The sequence below is a fragment of the Bradysia coprophila genome, unplaced genomic scaffold (genome assembly GCF_014529535.1).
Source record: "Bradysia coprophila strain Holo2 unplaced genomic scaffold, BU_Bcop_v1 contig_732, whole genome shotgun sequence".
Taxonomy (NCBI): Eukaryota; Metazoa; Arthropoda; class Insecta; order Diptera; family Sciaridae; genus Bradysia; species Bradysia coprophila.
In genome coordinates, this window is record NW_023503972.1 from 1,414,401 (window position 1) to 1,438,787 (window position 24,387).

Consider the following 24,387-nt stretch of genomic DNA (forward strand, 5'->3'; position numbering starts at 1 on the left):
GAGTTGTGTTAAACACACTAATCGTCCCTGTGGGCGAGTAGTCAATAAGGGATAAGGGGCTAATCACCAGCGGGAGCCTTTTGTTAATTCGTAAAATCAAAGCTTTGTATTTATTTTTGAAAATCGATAGGCCGTCTGAACCGTTTGAATCGTTTGTTCGTTCGAATAATTTTAATATTACTGTCACTGTCACATATCCAATAAAGTAACCATAACGTATTATGACATCCAATTATAGATCATGTAACATATCTACCAAATAAATAAACGAAAATAATTTCTAATTGTAATTAGCTGTTGAAGCGTAATCGAAAACTTTCCGAAAGGTTACTTGGCTAAATAATCTTTTAACTTATCTGCCATCTGAATAAGAACACCTATCACACGTATCTATAAAAGATAATCAATAAAAATCACACCTTTTGTTGTTAATTATATTACTTTCCATAAATACACGGGTACTTTCTAAGTGATTGATTAGCAGCTAACGACATAACCTACATGTACTTATAGATGAAAAATGTATGTATCCAATATACACAAAACATTTTTTTTATGAACAGCATTCAAATGTTCATTTGTAAGAAATTGCGTGTACGAATGTGAGGCGTAGAGGTTTATTGTTTTTAATGGAACAGTAGTTGTTGGTTGTGGACATGACACACACAAATAATTCGGAAATAATTTTCCAGCAGGAGAAATGAAACATTGAAATTTGGGACCAGTTGAGTTTATTACTTTTCAGATAATTACCTAAGCTGAAAGAACTTTTGTAACGACATCAAAGCTGGCGCTGAGAATTAGTCAAAATTAGTCGAAAATTCGTTGTGATTAGTTCGCGCAAACCGCCAATACAAGGACCAACATCTACTTAACCATCTCTCCCTCTTTTTGCTGTTTGTATGGTGTTAACAGAGAACCTCAATTAAAATGAGCTGGCCTCGAAAGAAATGTCAAAAAGTTTTTGAATGGAAACTAAATCTAAATTGAAAGTTCGAAATTTCGAATTACGAATCGTTTTTACTTTTAAATTTAAATACGTCTTTCGACATTTTAGATTAGTACAGAGTTCATGAAAAATGCATGCAAAATCGACCTCTGCAAAATGCTTGCAAATATGACACAAAATAGTATGAGCCAGCTGTCAAATATTTTGCAAGCACAATGTAAACATCAGGTTTACTAGCCTCTGTACTAGCCTTTTGCATTAATATGCAGTTCAAAAATACCATTTCTCATCAGGTCATGGCGACAGTGGTAACGGATACAATGCTCGAAGAACACTATACCGATTTGCACACGAAGAAGTCTAGCGAATCATAGTCGAAATGAAATTTCAACTCATCACTAAATTTGCTAACTCGTAGCCAGTCCGTGGTTTCTTTACCAAAAGTCACTACTTGAGCGAATCAAAGCAATGTTTGCACATTTGTTCGAACGTGAACAAATGAAAGTTTTTTTCGAACCTTCATATGCCACACATATGCGACTTATTTTCTTGATTCTTCTATAGATACGAAGTGCAATGCAAGGTAAATATAGTGAGGAGGTAATGCCATATATAACCGAATCAGATGTGCGGTGGCACGAAAGTTCGATACAAACGCCATCTCATCCCTTCGTTGAAAGCAAAAAATATTTTTGTGAAATAACATTAAATCGTAGTCAACCATTTTAAAAAGAGATGTCATTGGCATCGAACTTATGTGCTAGTCCGCACGTCTGAATGGCATTACCATCCTCACTATATTTACCTTGGTGCAATGTATCTACATTAGTTGAATTTTCAACCACCAGAATCTGGTAACCACATGACTAACCGCTATCGTGTCGCAACCCTAAAAAACGCATATCGTATTTAGAGACGCTACATTTAATTTCTTCTTTTGTCATCATTCTACGAAGCAATTTGAATAAAAACTTCTTTTCAATCATTTTTTTCCCTTCTCTCCTGCTCGAAGCGAAATTTTTTCTTAATAAATTCGCTTGTTACCACATTTCCTTTGATGTTGTTCTTTCTTAAACTTTCCGGAAATATGTATGAAACTTTTCGTAATTGATTTTTTTCACTCCATACATAACTTTACGTCAATTTCCTTCTTTTTTAAATGAAATAAAGTTTGTTTCTACGAATAAAATGTTCACTTCAAAACAGTTAACATTTTCACATTGCCACAAAGTGGCAAATAGATTGAAAACGTTTTTGTTGCAAAAACATCCATTTTATGAAGTTACATTTATGCATAACCACGGTTAAACCAATTTTTCTCTAATTTCTTTCATAATTTCCATTCCAGAAACTAGCATTGCCGTTGCAGTCACAACAGTCATAAACATGTCGCAGTCCGTTATGAAAATATAAACAATGTGAGTACAGCACTTTTAACTTTATTAATATAATTAAATGTGAAAATTGGTTGGTAAAATCAGAGATGGAAAAATGATATAAACAATTTCGTGTGGTCCCAGATTCTTCAATGTAACTCGACATTAGGAAACTAACCTGTAGGCAGTTGCAAGGCATACCTTTTTTCATGTACACATTTAGCGAATCATAAACAAAATGAAGTGTTTGTGATTTTAACATAGACGTTTTATATCGATGTCTCTTATGTTCGAAACTTCGCTGTCGTGGAAAATGAAAAATGCAACTTATCAAAAACAAAATTCTGAATTTTCCGAAAAATATTTTCTTCAAGTTGATTCTTCGTCTCCGTTGTTGTCTTAATCTGTTCTTTGAGAACCTTGGTACTTTATCTCCGTCACTGATCTAAACCAATGAAAATCTTGTACGTTTTTAGAGTCTAGCAAACCTACAGTAAGACATTTCTCCATTTCCATAAGTTATGCATTACATGCGCATTTACGTACATGTGAGTTTTAGATTTTGATGTGCTAGATTTGTTATAATCACATTGTACACGAAGTCACTTAAAATCTAAATCTAGTACTTCAAGTTCAATGCTAAAGTGTTGGAAGTTTGCCAAAACATTTGGGTGTGTGATACCCAATTTTACAAACTTTATTTTTACGTACTAGTGTGTCAATTTTTATATAAAAATCCATTCAGGCAGTTTTATGTACAGCAGATAAAAACATTGTATCAAATATCTTTCAAAGAAAACTACACTGTACGTACAGATGACGTAGTAGAACGAGAAATTATATGAAGTAAGGGAAGACCGTAAGATTTCATTAAAAAAGAAAATTCTCCCCCATTTCACATTTCCTATCATCAAAGGTTGTCATTTTTTATATTTTTTCATCTATGTCATTTACTGACAAAAAATCATCATTTCGCAGAACCACGGCTAAAAGTTAATGAAAACTCTTATTTTACTCGACGACCTGTATACAATTTTATTTGATCAAAGATATTGTATTCTGTACGAGAAATGCAAAAGATTAAATACGAATATTTATCTCTCAAAAAGAGGGAATGAAGCTATAGTCCAGTGCTTTGCGTTCGCTCGCTTTCTGACCTTTAAATCTAAGAAAATCTTTACCACAAATCTCGATTAATGATTTGAAATGTGATTGGCGGTATGATGTTTCGATTTATTTGAAATGTGTTGTACAGGTTCCACGTCGTTGCGATATGATTATCGTGTAAATGATGGTAGAAACTCATGTAAAAGTAGTTAGGTTCTGATTTATGAGCGATATACGATGAGATTGTGTCGGTGAATGAAACAGTAATGATTATGTGCATCCCTAGAGATTTACACTCTGTGTGCGTCGTGCGTACCCATATTGAGTGGATTGGGATATAATAAAAATAGTTATTTGTTTACTGTGAGGAAAAAGTAAGAAATTAGTGTTTCGGAATTTCCTACTTTCTTCCAGAGATGAACCCAATTTGTGCGAGGTATGACATACCGCTTTTCTCCACGAAACAAAAAACATCAATTCACCATATTATTTTTAAAAACATAAACAAAGTGACAGTTCGAGTGAGAAAAGTCCTATTTTCTCCCTACGGGAGACAAACAAAAACTTTACTCGCAATGGTGATCATTGTTTCCCAATGGTGATATTTTACACCTTTTGAATATAAGAAAATTCAGGAAAATTTTCAATATTCCAATAAAAAAATTGCATTGGTTTTCTGGCCATTACAATGTTTTGCAGAGCAGACGATCTCCTGGATACCTATGTCAGAATAAATGTGGAAAGTGTCGCTACGGCAATTCGCGAAAAAAAATCACGTTTTATTTCCAAAACTAAATGTTTTCTGTAAAATATTTTGTTTTTAATAAAATCCAATATGGCGTCTGTCAGCCATTTTGTTGGAAATTTCGTCCCAATTGAACACTTGTCATATTTGGTCTTAATTCACCTTCTAAATGAAAATAATCAGAAAATTCCGGTTGAAAATATTTGATTTTCAAGCAAAATATTCATATTTGTACTAAATTTTAGGGAAAACTCGGAAAATTCGTATGAAAATAGGAAAACTGGAATTGTCGTGACATGCTAAACAGTACTCGAGACCAATACCTTTTATTTGAGCTATCACACGCCACTCTCAGACGCACAGAACACCGCCAATAACGCAAAAAGCATGTTTCTGTATATTAAAAATAGTCGACGAAAATGGGTGGAAAATTGCATGTAGATTCGCAGCCAGAAAAATTAGAAAATCAGATTTTTTTTAAATTGTGCAGAATGAAACGTAGAACATTTTTGGAAAACAAAGTTTTACTCTAAAAATTAAAGTTTAAAAAATATTTAACTTTAAGCTTAAAAATTGTGGTCAACTTTTAAGAAAAACTGAAAAATCTCTAGGAAAATTTCACCTTTCATTTGAGCTATCATTAGGTATTCTGCGTGCCATACAGCCGGAGAAATCACTCGACAAAGACATCTCTGCAACTTTAAAGAGGTGAGGCGGAGCCGAGAGCGGCCGAAAATGTTGTCTCTTCTTCTAGAACCTATTTTTTCGATGCCCCCAACAATCCCATCACTCGATTTGCCCAACCCGCTCGGTAAACGTTTCCATAGGACAAATCCCTTATCGACTAAACTATTTTGAAAAAACTCGTTTGCACCTTTGATAGAATCACTCGTTTTAGGCAACAGAAGTTTCACTTTTCGTCACTGAGTTGAGAAAAATATCCTTTTGATAAATGTTGATGCACTGAACTGAACAGTCCGAGGTTCTTCAATGAAAGTAAATAGATAGGTATGGCCAAACGTTCAAATTTGTTCTAGTCGGAGCACATACGGATTTGCATGGCGCCACCTCAAACTAACTCATTTCTAGTGCAAATTTCCACTAGAAATGAGTTCGTTTGAGGTGGCGCCATGCAAATCCGTTTGTGCTCCGACTTGTATGGACTGGCCATACCTACTTATCTACTTCCATTGAGGTTCTTCACCCACCGAATTTAGAATCTGAATTTCAAGTGAACGGCTTAGGAAACACCTAGATAGACAAATTTCATCCAATAGAAATCCTTCACTGCGCTCTTTCACGTCGAACATTTTTAAGTGGAAACAAGACTTAAGACGTTATAAACGTAATTGAGTGTCATTTGCGTTAATTGTTCCTTAGTAACTGGGCATTCATAATATGTAATTTGTTCGGAGTTGTGCATTGTAAGTGTGACACGTTGCGCTCTAACTCAGCAGTAACATATTGATCGTTGCAAAGCAAAATGGGCAATTTTCGTTTTATTTCGTTAAAAAAAAGTCGTTTCCACTTAGTGACAGAAACTGGAATTTTTTAGGAGTAGTCGCAAGCTTGTCCTAACGAGGCGAAGCGGAAGTATAAACTCCACTTTTCTTACACGAGGTTCTAGACTGCAAAGAAAATGGGCACATTTAATGTTAAATGTTAAAATTATCATAAACGAATGAAAGACGGAAAAGAGAAGAAAAAGCAAATAAATAAATGAAACACAAAATTAAATGAAAAAAATAAAAAATAAAATTGTTCTCATATTTCAAGAGTAAAATAAAAATTGGACCGTTCTTCAGCATGTGTCTAATTATGAAATGTACAAAAAAGAAATCTTTTAAGATTTTTCTTCTATTTTTATTGCATTGTTCACTTGATATATGATGGTCTAATAACACAGCAATGCTACGAATTTTTCCCTCATACATTTTCTCCAATGTTTTATGGAACATTGCATAAATGATTATATCTACATTCTCTATACCAAAACACACATATATTTACAAAAACACCGTCTCTATATATGAATGTATAACGTAGAAAAAACACACCTTTTAAGTTCCATAACCAAACGAAACTCAGAAATGGAAATATTTACCAGGGAGATGATATGGCATATAATATTCGAATGTTTTATATTGTTGCCGGGAGTTTTGTATATATACATGTGTACGATAAATATATAGCTTCAACGAAAACTACGAATATATTTTCGGTAATACCTTGTTAGAAATATTGGATCGATATTTGGGATTTAATAAATTATTTTCGTACACAAATATAAATTCACGGCATAATGGTTATACTATCAGATGTATATTTATATTATGGACAGAAGAATTATAATAAAATAGGAAATTGAAAGTGGAGTTAATGTGTCTAATATCGGCATTAAGATCAGTTCATTATTTAATAGACTATGCCAATCATATTTAACCAATGATGCCATTTTAAAGGTCATCAATAGTGGTGACTTTATCACTATTTTATTTTACCGGAATCATGCACACATTCAAATAAAAGCATTTCCGACAAAAAAATCATTTTTTAAATTAACGGACAAAAAAATTTCAGTTTTGTGGTGTCACTTACGACTATCTTCACAACAGACATGTCAAGAATTTTGTTTACCTAAATGGCAACATATTTTTGTATGTTTTCTTCACATTTTACCGACTGAATTAGCACGAAACGTATTGCAGGCAATTTCTAGGCACATAAAATTAAGGAATTGAACACTGAATGGCACAATTCACACCAAATTACTTTTAAAAATGAGATTTTCACAACACCCACAATGTTTGACCAAATTAATTTGTCTTTAAAATTATTTCGGAGAATTTGTCCTAAATTCTGTTTAAGACACTAGCATGAGCACACTTGGAACTATTTTCTGTGCGAAATTTAAACTGAATCACTTTGTTTTACGCGAAATACTACAAATTTTCGACACAAACTTGTTTGATATTTAAAATATACTGTCCCGATTTGACATTTCATCAAAACAAAATTCAGTGAATCAGTCAAAACTGGATGAACTGAGTGAACAATACTACTCATACTACTGTAATTGCAAAGTGGCAAACTTAAGACCTTATGTGGAATTTGGGTGGAAAATGGCGCAAATCACATATTTCAGAAATTTATAAAGTGAAAAATCTTTCCGGTTTCAAGTTTTTTCGTCAAAAGACGAGACACGGGTATCTTTATTTTCAATTTTTAGCTGCTTTATGTAAAAAAATTGAGAAAAAAAATCATTTTGGCGTAGTCTATTAGATCACAAAATGTATTACGAAGCAAACACAAGCATTATTCTAACGGCCATTAAGCCAACATCAAAATGAGAAAAAATTGATTCGGTCAAATTTCGTATATATACTGCTACACATAACAACGCGAAGGAGTCCTAATTCACATTTTTCTATTATCAAGTTTGACAGTATTAGCAAGAGAAAAATTTGAATCAGGTCTCTTTCGCGTTGCTATGTGCTATGTGCAAAGTATGCTAGGCGGAAAACACACGAGCAATACGATTGTTTTCGGTCTTAACATTGAAGGTAAGGCCGAAAGCACACGAGCAATTCTGCGTTGATGGGATCGACAATAATGTTGCGTTGTTAAGCCTGTGGTGAATATAGAATTACAATGGAAAACGCAGCATAATTGTCGATCCCATTAATGCAAAATTGCTCGTGTGTTTTCTGCCTAAAGCTAAAAACATACGAGTAATTGTGAGTTGGTACGGTGAACATTACATTTTCGCAGCATATTTTCGATCCCAGCAATGCTAAATTGCTCGTGTGTTTTCAGCTTAATGTAAATGTGCAGTTACACACATGCATCCTTACTTTTAGATGAATTTTGAATGTGACAAACATATTGAATTCATTTGCGTCAAATTGCAACTAGTGATTGAGTGAACTCAATTCAAACTGAACAGGTGCAACCGAACTATTTATGTACACTGATGGTAATGCAGATCCGAAAAAACACACACTACACCCTACTTCCGGGTGGATGTAATTTGTATAATGTTGGACACAAGTTAAATTCACTTTGTTAGGTTGGAACACATACCAAAACTCAATACTAAACACAGTTCCAACAACAATATCACGCCAAATGTCATGGACGCAACATAATCACCGAAAGTTGGGCTTCATGTAGTTTGTGATCCGCTGAGCGTTTGCATTATCTTCAGTGTTTATACACAGTGTATACCAAACCAATGTATACGTTGGGTCTGGTTGCAACAACATTACGTCATGTGAATATTATGTTTGTAAATATCCATATTGGCTCTATCGGTCTTTCATTTTCCACTCGATCTATACATGAGAAAGAAGGAATCGGTATTTCGTCACAAGAAGATGATGATCATGATGATGCAACATTACATTCATCTGATTCATCTGATCCGCTGGTGAAATGCGAATCTTCAGCGGATCACAAAGAATACGGATCCCAAGTTTTGGGTGAATTTGAGCGCAGCATCATAAAATTGCGATGGAATGTAGTTTTCGACACTGCATCTGAATTCACCTGAAATTTTTGGGCTGCATGTGTTTTTGTGTAATTGCACTACATTCAGGGTCACTATTTTTAATTATGGGAGGTGAATCTCTCTGGAAAATAACGTCATTTTTCGTACAAAAGTCACGTCATTTTCCAGATACATTCATCCTTGATTGAAAATAGGGACTCAGCGGGGTACACGGACTTATCGCGAAAATAGTAGAGTGATTTATTTCGGAATCAGTGCCCATTGCGAAAATGGACGCATAACTCATTTTTACATGGTGTTGCCAAGGTTGTTTATGACAAGGTTACGCCGTAATCGTTACTCAGACCGCCATCATTTCACTGGGCAACGGTAACTTCCACTGCATTTCAACATAGAATTTAAAAACTGAACTGAAATTGAAAAATTGGTATATGAAACTACAAGCACAGTTCAGCTGATGTTTTTTGTGCGATAGTGGGCCCAGTGATCTGCGTAACCTTTTCTTCTTTAAATATGGCAGCTTTCGCTGCATTTTACGTATTTACGGTAAAATGGCAATTTTAATACGGTAAATTACACGAATGATGAAATTATGCTCCAAATTAGGATTTTATGTGAAGCTTAAATTGAACAGGCATCAAAAAATCTGTTTGAATATTATTATTTTTTTAAGCCCACTCTTCCGCCTGCCGTGATATTATTTTCTAAGCCCACCCATTTCTGTTCAAAATGTCATTAACTAATACATCTACTCAATTATATACTAATTTTGCCGTTAACATGAGTTTTGCGTTATTAGTTGTACGAAAATTAAAAATTTATTAGATTCGAATACGGGTATAATACCCACTGCTGCGCACCGCTGGGAAAAACTACTTGAATTACTAAAAATATTTTATTTCCACAAACATATACGGTTATTCTCTATGAAACGGCTTATGAACATCGATGCAACACTCACCCAATTTTCTAGTCATCAATTTTTGCTGTGCAACAGAACCATTTTGCATTTATCGACGAGTTTTCCATTGATTACTAGAGCCAATAGATTATGGAATTTGCTCGTGTATTGTCTGTTTGACAAGTGGATATTGCCACCGATTTCGATAGGGTTTTGATTTTTGTTCTTTACACGTTGAAACACTCTCCAAATTAAAGCTTTTTTTATACGAAACCTCCAGTGGCCTGCGTAGAGTCGTCACACTTTTTTTCAGTACTTCATTCTTTGCGCTCTATTTTCTGGTGAAACAACTTCACTCCGGTAAATTTCCATGAAATGTCATAGCAGTGAAGTTGGCCTACAAAAAATAGAGCGCTGACATCAGTAATTTTATGGCCGAAATGTACTAGAAAACGGGCTTCAACTAGTACAGATATATGGATATATTTCCGACACTGCAATGTGTCCAACATAGAATTTCGAAACCCACCGGAACCCAGTGAGGGTCAATCTTAATCCATTTAACTTTAAATTAAAGAATTCGTAATGATAGATATCTTTCGTTTCTAGTTGACATTCTATTAAGTTTATAACAATTACGTGCGATGCGAATTAAACCTGACCAATAAATATTTGTTTCAATTTAATGGAATGACCAACAAATCCTACACTCAAGGATTTAATTTAAATATTTTGAAAATCGTAATACAAATCCTCGATTCCCTAGTATTGCACGTACACATGTTGAAAAAAAGGTTCTATACACATTAAACCAGCATTAAGGTAAACAAATGGTTACACAATACAAGAGAGATTACGTGTGAATGAAAAATGTATTTTCTGCAACGGGCAACTGCAATACGACATTATCTGGCGTGTTGTCTAGTTGGTGGAAGTGATCGAACAAATGACATTTACACCGTATAATTACGCTTACCTTAGCTTCACACACCGACGTATACGTATCGAATTTCTTTTATTCTATTTCTAATATGGCATTTAGAACAACAGAAATTCGACACGTACGTCGCTGGATGCAAGGTCAGTTAGAAATCAAATTGAAAAGTGGTCAAGTAGACTCGAGTATACTTGAGCACACAGGACGACAATTTTCATGAATTTAAGAATTCGTAACTTGACAGTTGTCATCTTAAAAGTTACGAATCTTATAGAACACTCTTACTGCTGAGTTAGAGATCAACGTAAAAGTGACAGAAATTAGCACTAGAGACCGCAAGTCAAGTGTGATAGTATACCAAGGCTTTATGCTTAAGTCGGTCACGCTTACAGTCATTTCATTAGAGACGCCTCTTCTTATGATTTAAGTATAGTTTCCACTTAAAAAGAGCACTCCATTTAGCCTCCGTTTACATGACAGTTGTGAATAAGAACAAAGAAACTGTCACGTAAACGGAGTAAAAAATTTAAATAAATTCAATTTCCACTCCGTTTGCGTGACAGTTCTTTTGTTCTATTTTACAACTGTCATGTAGACGGAGGCTAAACGGAGTGCTCTTTATAAGTGGAAACTATACTTTACCTGCGGCAATCTGCGTGACAATCTACAAATCTAGTGCCTAAAATACATTTTTCAAAAAGATTTACAAATTTTGACAGAAAATGTATGAGCCATCTGTCAAAATTTTATCATGCATGATGTAAACCTGATGTAAACTCTTATTTTTCCGGCATTTACCGATTTAAAACTGTTTTATTTTCTCTACTGTAGCTCATATCATAAAACGTTGCTCGTATACTCGCCGCAAAACTCACTATTATTTCTTTTAATTATTCGATGCCAATGTCCATTACATGAGAATGCGAACGTTAAAAAAATTGTGTGGTTTCATGTACTGTCTATATCTATATGCACAACATACAACAACAAACTAAATGCTTTTATCGGATCGAATCTAAATGGAAAATTTTCGGTGAAAGGATTTCACACTGTATATGGTTGGGGCGTCGAAGCTTGAGTCTTTATTGGGATGTTTTACAAAATATTTGCTTCATTTCGAGAACGGACACTCTTGACCACTTTTTTTTTGTTTTGTTTTTGTTTACGCTATTTGTATTTCGTAACATTTTGAACAACTTTGGTTCCTCGGAATGAGAAGTTTCCTTTGGGTAACTAATTTCAAATTGTTTTTAGATAACGTTTAGCAGATGGGATCATTTTGGGTACAGCGAATGGAACGGGTTTATCGTATAAAATGCGTAAGTTATGACAGCATTAAGTAATTGTGTTTCACAGTATTACGTTGGTCCGTCGTCGGTCGAATTGAGATTCCGATTACGGATAATATAACAAAGCAGCGGATCGGAAAGCCAATTGAAATGCAAATTACGAAAACAATGCTGTGTGTTATATTCGAAATGATTTCAATAGAATGAGGCCGGAACGCCTATTTTCAAATTGAGCACACACAATAGAATTAAGATGAAATGTTTTACAAGTCCCAGCTCACAACATATTTACTACAAACTACTACATACCATTCCGTTCTTAGCCCCAACAGCGTTTGCTAATAATTCGAGAAATGTTGTAAACATTAAACATTGTCCTTCAGGGCATTCAAAAATTGGATTTCGTTTTTTTTTTCCTTTCATGAAAATTTTGTGAAGAAAAACTTGTTGTAGATATAGTTGACCACACAATGAAAAAACTATGTCGCTGGTATTGTTTGTCTGGAACTTTGTAATTTTATGATTTATGTAAACTAAACCAGGCGGAAGCGGTTCAATTTGTGGATGTGAAGGAAAATAGAGATCTAGTTTTGAACACTAAATGTGAAAAGGTTAGATGGAGGGAAGGGTGAGCTTTGTTAAGCTTATGATTTTTTTGTTTAGGTCTTGAGACTAGTCCTGGTAGTTCAATCGGTAGATTTCCAACTCCAAAAAGTGAAAAAAATCTCATTGACAGCGTAAATTAAACCAGACATGAATCGCCTTGACATTTTAAAATTCATTGCTTTAATACTAGACGGCTTTGATTTCTTATTTGAAAGTCTTTTATCTGGTCGTAGAAGATGGTATAGTTGCCCAGATATTTACTTCTTTTATATATGAAAGCCGTGCATCTGCAGTCTCTGCTTCATGCCTTCATAGCTAGGGTTTAATCGTTTTCCAATTGTAGTTAGATGTTAGTTACAAGGTTCTGAAAGTTCTGACAGGTTAAGACACTTTCGAGTTGATCACGAAGGCGGTGTGATCAAAATTTTCCTGTAGCGCCAACTAGGCTTGGAAAATTTTATATGACGATTTCAACTTAACAAACAAAAATTTTGTTTTCAAGTTGACTTGAATATATACATGTCTGAATTGTCAAGATTTGTGTTTCACCCGCCTTCGTAAGTGTCTTAACCTGTTCTTTCAGAACCTTGGTTAGTTAGATGTTCGTTGAAGCCGAAGTGTCCTACCATGGCTCCTGTGTATAGCCTGTGTTTTTAGTCTGGTTATGGTTACGTTAATTAAATATTTGGAGATTTTAGTGTTAAACAGAACTCTATATAGACAGAGCAGGGTGAAATTACACGACATCATGCCTGAAAAATATTTGACAGATGCACAGCACTGCTACTAGCATGAACACTGAGTTGACAAGCGTAAAATTTGGAGGCTTTACCGCTTAGTATTGTATTAACTCATACAACGAAAGCAAGTCATCTATCTGTACATAAGAAACGCAGTGCCTACTGTGATGTCACCAGCATCCGAATATTTTCTATGTTCATGCTAGAAGCAGTGCTGTGAGAGAAGGCTCTCCGTCAATATTTTTTAATAATTTGTCAATTTTTTAAGCAACGACCCTCTGGCATTTTTCATGGTCTCATGAACCGTGCACAAGCCTAGATTATATTATGGATGGTGCGAAAGCAATTCATTACACGAGGTAACAGTTTTGTGATGAAAACAAACTTACAAATGTTTTTTTTTTTGAGCCAAAGGCATCTTTTCGACAAGTGTGGAGCTGAAGGCGTTGTAAAAAGTCAAAAAATTTATTAGAGTTGCCTAAAAAGGCTGGAGTGATTATGTGAGTATGACAAAATTGTTTCCGAATTAATGAATTACTTTCACATTTCGCAGTATCCAATGCATTGGGTTTATTACTTGCCCCATGCGAAAGTTGGCTACCACAGAGAAATTCACGTAAAATGAACCTAAAATATTCTTCACGTAATGGACCATTTTCGCAGCGGTCAAACTAATACGTAACGGACGAATCTCGTGTGGGACAAGCTATAAAATTCATTTTTGACGCATGAAAACTTCTTTTCACGAAAAATTTATTTTTGACAAGAAAACTTTTCCATTCGTGGAATTGAATTGATTGCGGAATATTCAACTTCGGAACATATCCTGAATCCTAATGAAATTTTTTGGTACGTACTTTGTTAGCCCCGAGCAACGTTTGTGGTACTCCACTAGCATTTCATCAAATGTTGCTTTTCTATCCGTTAACCAAGATCTTAAATTATTTATAAATTAACCTGTTAGCGTTTGTACGTTTAATGTTAAAAAAGTTTTGCATAAAAAACCTCTTTTTGTAATTATTCTTTAATTGAAGTTGTATACCCTCCTCGCCGTCAGTAATTTATTGTGTCAACAAAGCTAATTAAAAAGTTTATTTGTTTGTGTCCCGCATACAGTATGAAAAGGTTTCGGAAAAATTCATTTCGGAATACTTACATGACAAGCCAAGGAAAAATCTCTGTTTTTGTTTGTTTGTCGAAACTTTTCTTTATTAACTTTCTTCCCGTAACAATTTCATTTTAGAAACCCATAAAAGGCACGCACGAATAACACTCCAGAATGTGTATACTGTTTCCAACACATCTCCGAAGGCGAAACTCAATGTTAACACAATTTTCTTGATTTACTCATTTGATGCATGAACCCATATCACATGTGGTATGGAAACATTTTACAGGCCACCAGCAGAGAAACACAACAGCCATAAAAAATGAGGAATTTTTTTTAGTCAAAATCGGATTGATCTGTTACGTGTTCGGATAATGGGATCGCTAAAAGAATAAGATTTTTTCCCCGCTAACTGTTCACTTTTTGTATCCGTCGAGGTGTTGAACTTGTCGTGTGCTATCTGTTGAATTGTCATTCTACATTTATTTTCCGGCATTTAAAGTCTTTAGCATTCAATCAATCAATCAATCAATAAGCAATTCCGTCGGTAAGAATCATATGCATATACATTACGACTGTTTCAATTATTCAAAGAGGATGTTATGTGTTCCAAGCGATATGTCATGACATGAGCGATTTCTATCGCACGTTCCGTAAAATGAATAGAGACATATAAATGAAAAAAAAAGAATATGCTGAACACGCTACGTGAATATTTTATCACCACGTGATATCCCCAGCATATCATAACCACAGCGAGAAAAAAGAAAATATTTGAGCTTGCAAAAAGTGGGATACATAAAATGTTAAAGGCTTGCATCTGAATATGGAGATGAGTTGAATGTATTTAATGTAATAGTCCTGATTCGTTTGACGAATGAAACTTATTCACAGTTTATTCATCATTTTGAAATAGTAGATTATAATCGTATAAGGGGAACAGTCGAGGCTTGCCGATACTGCTTTGTCGTATGAGCGAAAACGAGACTAAAAAATTTGGGAATGACGATTTCACCTGAAAATATACAAAGTATGATTTCGACCTCTAAGGATATAACGATGACGTCGCAACAGTTCTTCACTTCTGATAAGTCTATGTCTCACTCGTTTCATTACCTCCCTTCCACACGTACGATTAAGTACGCGTCTCGAATGATGTGGATCGAATTATCGACTGATTTTGGGAGAACACTCCGATTGGAAGGATTAGCGTCGGAAGCACATCTGCTCCTAGCATGAACATAGAAAATATTCGTACGCTGATGAAATCACAGTTTCTTTTTTAAATATAGGTGACTTGTTTTCGTTGTATTAGTCAAAACATACAATACAACAATCCTAAGCGGTAAGCTCTTATCACTAAAGCCTCCAAATTTGACACTTGTCCATTCAGTGTTCATGTTAGGAGCAGTGCTGTGGCTCAAAAATGTCATGGAATGGAAATCGGTTTGTTGCATTTTCCTATAGATTTTTGAATTCTCCGATTTTTTCCTAGATTTTTCAATGTTTTCCTTGAATTTCCAAAAAAATTGGAAAAAATGTAGCAAAATTCGGGAAAATTGCTTGCTGTTTTGACATCAGTGTGAGAAATGAGTAAAAATTGCGAACCATCATGGCTTAGCCATGCAAACAATTTATAAAATCCGTCAAGCTTTTAATCGAAATCGAATTTGACCTTTTTTAAGATTCAAACGAGACTAGATGATGAATCAAGGTAAATATAGTGTAGAGAGGTAATGTCATAACCGAATCAAATGTGCGATACAAACGTCATCTCTTCCCGTCGTTAAAAACAAAAAATGGAATAGTAAGTCTGGCCATCTGGCGTGATATAGCGAAAATATTTTGTGACATAGTTTATGAGCTCGCTCATCATTTTTGTTGAAGATATGTCATAGGGCAAGTCTGGTGAGTATTTTTACTATTTTTTATTGTGGCGATATCTATGAATTTTCATAGCTAAATTAGCCCCCTTTCTCTAGTGGTGCCATCCATACTTTCATAGCTGAATAACGGCCATCCTAAAACTAACAGCCATTCACCCCTCCAGACCATCTCAACTTTTTTCGAACTTAAAAGGTCTTTTTATCGACTGCGTCAAAACTCTCCAGAAAACCACTGTATTTATCAGGAATCGTGAGTTCCTGGATCAGTGAAGTTATGAGCATACCGAGTATACTTGGGCAATAATGGAATTCATGGAACTCAGTCAATTTTTCGTTACGCAAGTACCCGGACTAATATAAAAGGCAAAAAAAGTTTTTATTTGTTTTGGCCAGGAAAACTCCTACTAAGAAAAGGGAAAGGAAATTGATGAGAAAGAAGTGTTTACTGCGAGAAGAAAAATTTCTTGCTCTGTTGTTCCCCGGTAATTCCTACGTACGAAAAATAAAATATTAAAATGTTCACATCAAACTTTCTAAATTATATAATAGAGTGTGAGTTAAGTACACACCTCATGGGAACGAAATATTTAGATTTCTCTGCGCTGCCACAAAAAAAAATAAGAAGAAGAAACATTACTCAACAGCCAAGATAACATGTATTATACCTGCGTATTGGGCCATTCCCTGACAATTTTTTTACGAGACCTGAACAAGAGCGAAAAAAAATTGTGTAAAATAGAAACTTAACGAAAACGTTAAGCAAAGAAAGTTCTTTTTTTGTACTCGTTCGTCTCACTCGTCGTCTACAATTTCATAAAACATTTTGCAACCGTTGTTGTTGCCATCATACTTATTAATGTGCTTCGCGTCACAATGTTTTTAATTTCCTAAAAATGTTGAATGAATAATATATTTCTTGTGTATGCTCAAATCCGCCCTATATTTATCCACAGTACAGCGTAAAACAACTCATTGTTTAGCATACTAAATACACGAATATATACGTAACTACGCGTCGTCGTACATCATATCCGATACGAGAAAAACACAGGGATTTTAAGTAGGAGATTAACATGACAGATTGATCACTTTCAATCTTGATAATTTTTAATCATCTTACGATATGATGTTAGACGATGAAACATATTTTCCCGATTGGCTGGGAACCGTATTTACGTATTTCCATGGAAATTTTAATACATTCGTATTCTGTCGACATAATAACGTTGGAATTTTTGGTTTCCACTCTTACGTTCAAGCTTCCTTATTTATACGGTTACAAATATACAGGTGGGTATATCATGGTTGATGGAAATATGTTGAGAAATTCTATTGAAATATGGTGAGTTTGCGGCAGGAGTTTATGGCAGTTCGTCATTGTTCATACATAACGAATACATTACGTAATTATTATTCTTGTAATGACGCAAAAGTCTGTTGATGTGCAAGCGTAAAACATCTTATGAAAAATAACAATCTGGTACATCATCGTAATGAAAGTAGATATACATTTCAAGATGACTAACTAAAACAATATTGCAAATGAATAGTCACGACATTAAAGGCTGTAAGCCAACTACTGTAGATTGAATGGCACTGCCAATACCGTCTCTCTAGCAACCTAACCGTTTTCATTAAGGTGGTAAAGCTGCAACGTAGCCTTTGAAATTAGACAACAGTGTATGATTCTGCAAACAAAGGAACTGTCTCCGTTATTTAAAAAGCTCTCTGTTTGCGTGATAGCACTCAAAGTGAACCAAGGAAAATCGAACAGGATTCCATTTTTGGCTGATTGACAAAAGTTTATTTGGATTCACCGGCATTTGTTTAACTGTCATGCAAACGGATGAACTATTTTCAAAACAAAAAAAATTGACAGAAAATGTTTTGACTTCCTATTATTGTTAAGCTTTAAGGCCAGGTGAATTTGTTTACAAATTTTGATATAGTAAACACTTTCACCTGACCTTAACGTACTAGATCAGCGGAAATTAGCTTTTTCTCCTGGTATATCGAACGAACGAATTTCAATTGTTCTAGTACGTTGCAGCTAAAAGACGACATAAAGCCATAATTTGAATGGAAAATAATATCTTGAGAAAATTACAAAAGAATTCTTGTGTTCAAAACCGTTTGTTTTTCAAACAAATTACGGCGTAATTCTCGACGAATAACACGCCAAAGTGGAAACAACAATTCCCGTTGACATTTCCACAAAGCTATACGAATTGCGTGGTATTAGGACATGTTTACTCAAACTTGTTGTTTATTCCTACACTTTGTTCTTATGATATTTTGACAAGTACCAATGCACTTCAAGTGTGCATTGAGTGACAGCTGTCAAATAGAGTACTATTTTGTATGAAAAAATTCTACAGATTTTTTACAGTGTCAAAAATGGTTCGATACACTGTCAAGTTTCAGTACTTGAGTACGTGGGACGGTGACGGAAAACAAATTTCATTAATTTTCTGCCAACTAATTGTAAGTCGGTCTATCTTAAACTAAAATCAAATATTTAGGACCTTTAAATCTAAAATGATCAATAAATAATTCTTTTTTCAATGCTCTTTTTGGTGTCAAAGTTGATAGATGATGTGTTGAAGAGAATTAACGGTATTAGGAAACAACTATTCAAAGTTAAAGAGAGATTTGAATGGGAGGAAACGTTTGAGTCTATTGGAAGCGGTTTTTTATCACGCGAATTTCGACCTATTAAATGAAAATGTTGCGTTGACCGATATTTTGAATTTAGACTAGCGATGGGATTGAAGACCCTGCCTTCCGGCAGCGCCCACTAAGTCCAAACTTTGCAGTCGTCAAAATAAAAATGCGCAATCAAGGACATAACCACAGCTCTGCACGTTGGAAAAATAAGTGTTCGTACTGGAAGCATTGCTACGATGTAACACGTAATCTGCTATAAAAATTTAATTTCGAAAATAGCTTTGCAACAGCAGCATGTTGTAGTGACAACGAAACTACGAAGAACACAAACATAACACGGAAATTCATTATAATCTAGTTGTATTAACTGGTGCTTTATTCAAACTTTATTCAGCTATTAATCAAGCTTTCCCATTTTGTTGTTGCCTACAGTATCACATTTTGTATGCCACTTCTTATAAACCATCCATGAAATTAAGTTAAAACACATGTGTTCCATGTTAACCAATGATAATTTTCCAGGTTGCTGTTTTGTCAAGTGCCTGCAATTTTAACACTAATTAGCGACTAATTAATTTTTCATTTTCAAATACGCATGTCATCCCACATAATACGTTTTACATGGAAAACACTTTTGTGTGTATGTTTCGATGCTCCAGGAAATGTATGAATGTAGAAAATGTGATCCTTTTCCACACGAGCGAAAAAGCATCTGTCGCAGCATTATAAACATTTTCTGCGTCACACAGTTTTTGCTCTGTGTTACATAAGCAACCGAAAAAGCAGCCGATTTCCGTATTTATACCAAGCTACCAAGCTATTTAGTTATAACAGATAGATTTACTCGTAATGAGTAGGTATGCAGTTAAACATAAAGGGTTATAACGTTCGTTTATAAACTATAATGTGCACAACAGTATGCGCTCATGGGAACTATCATCGCAAATGTGTGTAAATCCGTTAATAGGTTTGTTAATTGCTGCTTCGTTGAAATGCATCTTATGTAATCATTTGATGCATTTGGATATAAATTTGGATATGCGAAAAGTTGGTTAAATTTTGAAAATTAATATCATCTGATGATAATCACTTACATAGTATGGCATCAATTAAATGTGTTGTTATAATATACAGGTAAGGCTTAGGATTATTTACGATTTGATCAGAATTTCGTTTTTCTATTAATTAGATAACATCATACATGTACGTAATCTCTGACTAAAATATACTGAAAATCCCTGCTTGCATTAACATTTGTAAGTCTGAAAATTGTATTTATATCCCTAATTGATTAATAAAATTACACACCTAATGAAATTCAATTATTTCCGGTTATTACGCTCCAATTATTTGGTCAATAAATTATGCATAATTATAGCAGTGACATTACCATTAGTAAATTGGCGATGCGACGGCGCTTTTTTGTGTGTGTAGATGTTGGATCTCATTTTGTCCAATTGTAATGAAAGAAAAATTAGCCAATTAGAAGAAATATGTTTCCAAACATAGCACCCCAAGCAGTTAACCTCTGGACAATTATTGGGAAAACATTTTCCGATATTTTCTTAAATTTTCCGATATTTTCTTAAATTTGCTCATATTTTCCTAAATATTCCAATATTTTCCAATTTTCCAAAAAAAATATTTTGAATTTTTTTTAGAGATATTGATAACTTTTGACATTTATGAAAATTAGAACGAATCTTTTCATATGGATGTGACCATATCGCCCTAGCTTCCAAGCACCATCATATAACATATTTGGATTCTACCGTAATCATAGCAGGCGCTGCGTTACTTTCGGAGTCATCAATAAATGCTAGTCATATTCTCACCTCAGTTGAAACTTTGTTGTGAGAAACGTTGACCTCGGAAAATGTAGGAAATTTCGTTTTCTCTAGTGACAACAACACCCTCAAAATGAAATTTCCACCTTTTTTCTTCGGTGAACAATAGTATTTTACATGCTACATGCGTCGAAAACCGTACTTTTCATGTTTAAGGCACTTCTTTCGACGCCCTCAGCATGTAAAATCCATTACATAACTCGGGATAAAAATGAAAAGTCTCGTTTTAGTGTGTTTATTGACCTCGGCTTCGCCTCGGATCAACAAAATTCACACGAAAACTATACTTTTCATCTTTTTATCCCTAGTCATGTAATAGTATGTTGTGTTACAAGTATTGTAATGTTGATTTTTTCAGCACTAGACCCAAATTTCCAAAGAAGGAAAATTGGGTCGTGTGCTGAAAAAATCTCATTACAATACGTGTAACACATCATACTTTGTGCCAACCGAGAATTAAAATAGACAAGAGCACAAAAAATCATAATTTTCATTGTAAACAATCACTCTTCAAATTTGATCGATCACATTGCTTTGCATTTTCTCAAACGAATGCTGTAACAACTCATACAAATTCCATATCAACACTGCTTTGAGTGTTGTAATATCACATGAAACGGGTGCTGAAATAAGTCACTTTACAACACTAAAATGAGTGCTGAAAAGAGTCGTATTTCAATTCTCGGTCCCGAGTTATGTCATGGATTTTATCACATACGCGCGGTGTTCGGATGTCAAAATTACTTAACTAAAAGAATAATTTAAAAATTCCAAAAACACTTCGTTTTCGCTTATGTGATAAAATAGAGTACACACTTGTCACTATCAGTCTCGGCAAGCCTCGACTTCTTCGTGACAAGTGTGAAATATATATTCCACGCTGGAGGCTTCGAAAGACGTGCTTCAAACATGAAAAGTACGGTTTTCGACGCATGTAGCATGTAATAGTATTTTACTATGCTGGTGCATGTAATAAGGCTATTACATGTATAGGCAATAACCTTTACATCACTCGCATAGTAAAACGTCGTACTACACACGGAAAATAAAGTGATATCTCGTATCACGATGAGTAAAAGTACCTCGGGCTGTCGCCCTCGGGTACTTTTTCTCATCTGGATACGAGATATCACTTTACTTCCCTTGCATAGTAATGTACTATTACATGACTAGGGATAGAAAGATGAAAAGTAGAGTTTTCGTGTGAATTTTGTTGATCCGAGGCGAAGCCGAGGTCAATAAACACACGAAAATGAGACTTTTCATTTTTCATCCCGAGTTATGTAATGGATTTTACATGCTAAGGGCGTCGAAAGTAGTGCTTGAAACATGAAAAGTACGGTTTTCGACGCATGTATCATGTAAAATCTATTTCTGTGCATCGTGCATTGAAATTCTAAATTCTATAATGAGACGACGTGTCTGTTAAATGTGACCGGAAAATATTTAACTGAAAACAAGTACTTTTCCGGTTGTGACATTTTTGATGATTCATTTCGGTCGTTCAAGAATTCGGTCATGAGCATTGGAATGAATATGGTATTGGATCAGTAGTGACTGGAATGGAAAATGGTTATGAGATTTGAATTTTCTTTAAAGATTTCTGTTTAAGATTTGTAAATGATTGATATATTATTGGGTCGAAAGGCCTGTTTATTGATCAATAAACGAATAAATATAAAACTCAAGAGACCCTTTGTACAGTGACTAACTTTTCAATACCAGCCACAACAGTAAATTTTGGTTTTTCGATATTCTTGACATTTCTCAGTGTTTAAAATATCAAAGCACATTAACATAATACCGCTTGTATTTTGTCACAAGTATTCGCTTTTGACTAATAGACAAACCAGTGAGATCTGACATTTTAAGTACTGTGAACCGAAAAAACATTGACAAGTTTAAATTATTTGTAGTGGCTGGTTTTTAAGAGTTAGTAACTGTAGACACTTCGTACGTATTTTATATATAAAAAAACGGTCATTTCGTGCTAAGTGTCAAGCACTTACTGCTTCCAATTAAGTTTTAATTACTCCAAGTGTTAGGTGCCCTAGTCGTATAAAAAATTAAATAAAATGTTCTAATCATTAAAATTTGTGTACCATTACTCATGCCTTAACTCTTAACATTTTTTTCATTCTGCGAATCATGAAGAAAATGTTACAGAGGCGAGAGAAAAGTCATTTTCTTTCCTCCCCTAAAACTTCGAAATCCTTTGTTGTGCAAAACGTTGTGTTTACCAAGGCTGTATACTTTAAGGATGTCACGCAGATGCAGATACGCGGGTTACACACCACGTTCCATACAAAAAATTCACCAAACCATACAAATTCAATTTTGGTGAATTTTTTTGTATGGAAAAGGTGTGTTCCCGCGTATCTAATAAAATTGCGATCTGCGTGACCTCCCCAAACTATACAGCCTCGGTGTTTACCACAAGAAAAATGTTGCTCTCTACGCTATGGACAAAAACAACCGTGATAACCCGATGTTCAGGGATGTTATTCAATTTTCTGGTCACAAGTAAAAAACACGTTTGTTTAAATTGTCGACGTTTCGCCAAAATTTATTGGCATCTTCAGGACTAACGATACTGCAAAAAAACAAAATTTGCAGTTCGTAACTTAAATCAAGACAATTCAATCTTTCTATCGTTATTAAACTTACACAAAATTGTAATAAAAGCAAGCGATGAATAGTATGTTGTGTTACAAGTATTGTAATGTTGATTTTTTCAGCACTAGACCCAAGTTTTTCTTACGAGCGGAGCGAGTAAGGAAATTTGGGTCGTGTGTTGAAAAAATCTCATTACAATACGTGTAACACATCATGCTTTGTGCCAACCGAGTGTCGAAATAGACAAAACACCAAAATTTCTATTAACAAAATATAAAGTTCCATTAAAAACACTCATGAAAAATTTGCAACTTAATTTGATCAATCGACGTTGCATTGCAAACGAATTATTGACAGTGACGATTGTAATAAACGTCATTCGTCTTGAACATTCTTTGCGATTAAACGTGTTTTGGGATAGTTCCAATAAAGATTCAGATTTAGAAGAAGCTGCTGAGCGGGCACTCGGTAAATTAATACCAGTGGTGTGAAGTTAAACTTGTGAAACAAATCGAAGAAAAAAAGTTGCTCGCGTATTTTGAATTTGATTTGCATAATTTGCACAATTGATGTGGCTACTGCTTTGAAATCTGGTGGACAATTGATGGGCGGACCAATGAATCGTGCTGACATTCGGTCTGCTGTACACAAATCTATTTTTTAATTGTTGACTCAAATTGTTTGCGAGAAGAATGCATTTTCTTGTCCGACCAAAGCCAAAAATAAATTTCGAATGCGTCTGAGTAAATAAACGGACATTCGGCATAGCCACCGTCATTGCGCATTTTTTCTTTTCAGCACTCAAACGGGTGTGGAAATAAAATTATTTTTCAGCACTCAAACGGGTGCGGAAATAAGTCACTTTTCAACACTCAAACGAGTGCTGCAAAATGTCGTATTTCGACACTCGGTGGCACAAAATTATATCGCGTATCTATTCCCAACGGGAGTCGAAAATGAAAAGAGAAAAAAACTTATCAGAAATGAGTCATGTCACATATAATCGAACTAACAGAGAAGTGTAGAGAAAACACTTTGTCAACATAAACGGTTAGCTAATGAAATTTAGCGGCAAAAAACAAAACTCTTCTCAATTCAAATTC

General features: G+C 34.6%; 1 protein-coding gene across 1 annotated transcript in view; it reads left to right on the top strand.

The window, feature by feature from the left end:
- Positions 1–24,387, top strand: part of LOC119084135 (kin of IRRE-like protein 3) — a 141,326-nt gene that overhangs the window by 14,617 nt on the left and 102,322 nt on the right. The window contains exon 2 of the mRNA XM_037193986.1: positions 2,298–2,367. The gene's annotated coding sequence lies outside the window, so the exon portion shown is untranslated. The remainder of the gene's footprint in view (positions 1–2,297; positions 2,368–24,387) is intronic.